The sequence below is a fragment of the Lotus japonicus genome, chromosome 1 (assembly GCF_012489685.1).
Source record: "Lotus japonicus ecotype B-129 chromosome 1, LjGifu_v1.2".
NCBI lineage: Eukaryota > Viridiplantae > Streptophyta > Magnoliopsida > Fabales > Fabaceae > Lotus > Lotus japonicus.
This window is the reverse complement of record NC_080041.1, coordinates 23969026-23974871: the sequence shown is the minus strand read 5'-3', so window position 1 is coordinate 23974871 and position 5846 is coordinate 23969026. Positions and strand designations below refer to the sequence as shown.

The window sequence follows — 5846 nt, the reverse complement described above, 5'->3', positions numbered from 1 at the left end:
GGAAGATACACCGTTGGTGTAAACATTTTTTTACACAAACATTCAATTGTTTTCTGTCACATCAGAAACTATAATTGTAATTTAATTAAAATAAATGAAAAATATAATCATTTATCCCACGTGGCATACAATAATTGGGTAACATTGAAAATGCACATCCATTAAACTCATATAACATTTCATCTCACTAAAATAAAAAATTAAATTGTTATATAAAAGACCAAATTAAATAGTTCAACATTGGGGTGGGATGGGTAGCTCACTTGGTGAGCTAAGGAAAATGAAGGGTATTGAAGGGTGAAGGGCTAGAGGCGAACCCTGATGAAAGAACTAATTTACTAACAATTAACAACTAACATTTTCCTATCAAAAAAAAAGTTTAACATTAAAATAAACGCAAAAAATATAAATTAGTATAATTATTACATTACTACAAAACAAATACAAACACACTAGATATTATACCCGTGCGTTGCACGGGTTTACTTACAATATTATAGAACATTATATATAAATTATTGTAGTTTAAATAAATAAAATTTAAAATAATTTTAATTATAAATATAAAAAAATTGTGTTAATTAAGACATTTCAATAAATATAATTAGAGTTATTTTTTGTGTAAATAATTAATAGTACTCAAATTATATAATTATTAGCATAGAAATAATCTTAACAACTTAAAAATTTATTTATCCAATGACATAAAAAATTGCTAATTTACTTTGAAATATTTAATTTAAGCAATAAGTTAATTTTATTGTGTAATATATTTATTACAAAGAAAATGTGATGTTTGGTACAATGCATTCAAGTATGGGTTCTTTTACCTATGCGCTGCACAGATTTGTTTTAAGTTGTAATTTTAAATTGTGATATTTTAATTTGTATAAAGGTAAGAATATTAAATGAAAGTTCATCAAAAACTTCATTGTACACTAAATTTTTTCGTATATTACGCATATGTATCATCTTTCTCAACAATAAGTATTTCAATCCCTTTGGTAATCTTACTTTAAACAACGCAAATATAATTGGTCATGAGAGCATATATGTCTTGGCAAATATAATCTCCCATAGTTCAATGACTGATTTTGGCTTTTGTTAATTGTCATGGTGTAACAAACTTTATTGAAAATTGTTTCTTCTTAGCATAAAATATCATTTAGAATTATTTGTGGTAAAAACTATATGTGTTATAAGCACTTTTGCACCAGTGTTACTTCCTGAAGTATTTGCGACTCTATTTTCTATTCTCCTAGATGTACAATAATTAGTTTTATTCCATTGCACATTCCTAGGGTTGGATTGATGTTCCTGAGTAGCATAATTGACATTCCTACTTTAAGGTGCAACAATGGTTTGGGTATTATTGAAATTTAAAGAATTCAAGAACTTCACCGGATACATGAACTCTTGTTCAGTTATATATATTATCATTTGCAATATCCATTTGTTGAATTCAGATGCCAATAAATTAAGTTGAGCAGATGATGAAGTGTCAACGATCATACTTTTAGAAAACATAAAGATCTTGAAGAAACCAACAATGTCTTTTAGTGTTCTATCAAGGGATTCAAATGCCAACCTTTTAGTCATAGGTGTTTCATTCCAAATAATCAAATCTATTTGAATTATTAATTGAGCAAGCTGAGTATTTTACTTGATTAAGCTCGTACTATCTTCAAAAACATCTAGAGGTATTTTAAATCGACTATGAGTGTTGTACCTCAAGGTAGTAATTAATAATGATACGCTCCCTGGAATTTTAAAAAAAAATAAAAGATTAGAGTACAATGAATTTAATACATATTAATATAGTGTGATTATTTAGTTTGTAAAAATGTATTTTTAAGTTACTAAAAAAATGTATTATTAAGTTCAATCATCATTGATTAAATAAAAAGATAAATATTTGTTAAATATTTTTTAGTAAGAATAATTCAAATATTTATCATCAATAACAAAAGTAAATATTAAAATTACGTTTTAGTTTTGTAAATAGAACAAAAAAATTACAAAATTAAGAATTTTAAAATATGAAACCATGACAAATTAATATTATGGCTAAATATTTTTTTTAAAAAAAAGAAGGCAGCCACACAATAGGAGTAAGTCCACATTGAATTAAAAAAAAAATTGACAAAAAAAATAAATAAATAAAAAATAACAAATATATGAGAAAAGGGAGAGTGAGACACGCTTCCCCTTTTTGTCAAAACAAAAACCCTAGCCACCACACCTGGCCTCTCCTCTTCTCCTCCTCCTTCCCTTACGACCACGAAACCACCAGCCAGGCCTCCGACAACTTCCGTCGGACATGCGACCCACACCACTGACCCCCGTCCCACCCAATTTTGTTTCTTTGTCAAACTTGTGTTGCACAGGACAAATGACCACCGCTGCGTGACTTCCAGCGAGGCCCATAGAGTTCATAATTGTAGACTAAAGTAGTAGTGTTACCATGATATTCTCTCTATGGTATGGTCATATAATGGAGTTTGAATTGAAGGTTCCTCCTCTCCCTCCATGTCATTGATTTGTGGAGGTATTTTCTTCACTGCCTTTTGTTCTTTGTGGGCTATTCTGTGTTTACCTCTTCCTCTATAATTGAATTATTTCTTGTTTGTTGGTTCTTATTGTCATTAAATTAAATAATAGTATTAAAACAACCATTTAAACCTTCCCTAAAAAAATGTCATTTAAACCTTAAGGGTAGAAATTGCTATTGAAATGAAGGAGTCTTGAGGTTTTACTTGCTTTTTGAGAATTTGTATTAAGGAGCACTTATCCGTTCGTGATTGTCTCCCCTGGTCTGCAACCAAGATGTGCAATTTCTGCAATGTCTACTCTTCCTGGGGTTCTAATTTTACTTTGTATTCTTTTAAGCTTCTACTACTTTTATTCTTACCTTGTAGTTTTGCTGCTGTTTTGTACTGATCAATTTTGTTTCCTTGTTGTATAATCTGGGAGGAGCTTTTCCTCTGACCCTTTATATATATGATATCCTTTTCTCTTACAATTTTTTTTATTCTAATTCAATAATAATAAACAATATTAACACTACAATACTATGTTTTTTCACAGGAAGTATACTATCTAGGCTCATTCTGTGGTGGTATCGAGCAAGGAGGGAGTAACTGTGAGTGTTTCAACTTGACATATATATGTTTTTGGTTTCTGATTTTATTGTTAGTGTTAGTAAATTTGAAGAACCTTGTGTAGAAATGAAATTTCTCTTTTTATAGGATATAGATTGACTTTTGTTCTATGAGATATTCATATAGAAAAGCATAAGATAGATATAGAGTAGTTATTTACCTGATGAAGCCACATCAAGCACAATCTTTTTTTTCCAGCCCTGAGCCTTGCAATGATTGTCCTATAGAGAAATTCAAGAGAACTAAGTTTAGTGATAATAAAATGTTAGTAAAAGACAATAAAAAATTGAAACCTTCTTGTCAATTAGATTTAGAACCATATCAGTGATTTTTTTTCCTATATATATTCAGAGTGTCCTATATCCATGATACTCGTACTTCTATTTTCCAATCTTGTATTGGAGGATAGATCAAGGAATGCAAGTTCTTTGTTGTCGTTAATGATCTTTCTCCTGACACAAAGAAAGAAGAAATGAGTAATAAAAAAAAAGATTTAAAATTAGCTAATGTAATAAAAAATGGCATACTTGTTGAAATAGCTAGTGGAAGTTGTCATTTTGCTCACATGGTGATGGAGTGTAAAATATCTATAACTTGAGTGTGTGAGTGATTTGTTTATATAGAGATACACAATAAATGCATGGTTTTATATGATACATTTATATTTATTTATTTAATGTAGGTAACTGAATAAATTTTGGACACTGACAATTTTATTTAGTTTCTGTATAATCAGTTACGAAATCTGTCATGGTTTGTTATGAGTCTATTCTATTCTCTGTGGCAATTATTGATATCATGAGTGGTGAGTTGTTGATGCTTTATGCAGTAATGAATCCCCTGTATCTATAGTCTTACATTTATTTTTTATAAGTTTGGTTTTACATCGTGAAGGATAATGACTAAATCATAAGAAAAAATGAAAAGTCATGAATTTAATTTGCTTGCAGGGAGAAACTGCTAGGTGAATAGGCATTTCTTCAAGACAATGTGTAACTGAAAAAATTTCAACATGAATAGGTGGAAAGCAAGCTTGTGTGGTCTTCAAGGCAATGTGTAACTGAAAATGAATTGGTGGAAAGAAAGTTCGTGGGATCTTCAAGGAAATGTGCAACTGAAAATTGATATTAAATTAGTCATTAACACATTGCTCATTTAAAGTTATCTGTCAAGCTTCCTTTTAGTTAGTATCCACTTTGTGCCTTCAAACACATGTAGGCAATACATTTTGCCCATCCATAGAAACTGCCCGGTTAATCAATGTTATACTATTGAATATATTTAATGTGTTTGCAGTGGGTTATAATTTTTATTCAGTTACAAAGTTGTTATTGCTTCTCTCATTAAAACATCATTTTTTTCCTTAGTAGAATCTCATGTGTTATGTGTATTTGTATTTAATACTTAGCTCAAGTGAGCTTTACTAATATATATAGATGTGACACACAAAAAAACACTACAACATTTAAGTTAACTTACATCTAAAATTAATTTTAATTTTTTAATTCATAACTTTGTTTTTATAAACCTAATAAAGATAACATTACTTTATTAAATTTTAACTCAATAAACATAAAGAATACCCCGTGCAACGCAGGGAAACAAAAGAAATTTTTTCCTCTAAGAAACTAAATTAGATAGTGCAACATTAAACACAAAGGCCAAGAATAAATAAAATAGTTGTTCTTCTACAAAATAAAAGCAAACACATTCTTCATTGAAAACAATTAAAAATTCGTGTTTTTTTATAATCAAAATTATTTTTGTCTTTTTAATTCATAAATTATTTTTAAATAAACATAACACAAATTTAAAATTTTCGTACAATAAATAAGAATTAAAATCTCCCGTGCATCGCACGGGTAAAAGGACTAGTTAAATATAATTTGACTAGATTATTATTTTTGTGGAAGATTTCCGTCTAGAATTATAATTCATCCTATAATTTATTCCTCATTTCCTGAATTAAATATAATTTGACTAGATTATTGTTTTTGTGGAAGATTTTTATTTATTTCCTAAACAAATCTCTTAATTATTGTATTGATCATCTAATTTTGTTTTTAACATTTATTTATTATTTTCGAATTATTTAATTAATTATTATTAAATTTTGAAATTATTTAATTAATTACTATTATTGAATTTCTATATTTGTGAAACTTTATATCGATGTCGTAATTTATCTTACCAGAAATTAGAAGTAGATGATGACACGAGATTTAAGGCTATTTTTCTGGTTTATTTTCATGTAGTTTAATATAGTTTTTAGGATATTTCGGTCATTTTAGGACACTTTAGGCTTAGTTCATGCATTTTAATGTTTTCATTTAGTTTTAATATTTTTCTATATTTTTTATATTATTTTTATAGATTTCATTAGGATTTAATCGAGTTATTTGAATTCGGTCAAATAACTCGATTTTAGGACACTTTAGGATTTAATCGAGTTTAATATAGTTTTTAGGATATTTCGGTCATTTTAGGACACTTTAGGCTTAGTTCATGAATTTTAATGTTTTCATTTAGTTTTAATATTTTTCTATATTTTTTATGTTATTTTTATAGATTTCATTAGGATTTAATCGAGTTATTTGAATTCGGTATCTTACTCTATCTTCTAGTTAATCTCTATTATTGGTTTTTAATTATTTTCCTTTATTATTATTGTTATTTTAGGAGAAG

The 5846-nt window shown here is 27.8% G+C and overlaps 1 long non-coding RNA gene across 1 annotated transcript; it reads left to right on the top strand.

Moving 5' to 3' along the window:
• The first annotated feature begins 546 nt into the window (after positions 1–546).
• On the top strand, positions 547–3329 carry LOC130734203 (uncharacterized). Its single transcript, XR_009017816.1, has 2 exons — positions 547–2548; positions 3088–3329. It is a non-coding gene; the product is annotated as an uncharacterized LOC130734203 (long non-coding RNA).
• The last annotated feature ends 2517 nt before the right edge of the window (positions 3330–5846 follow it).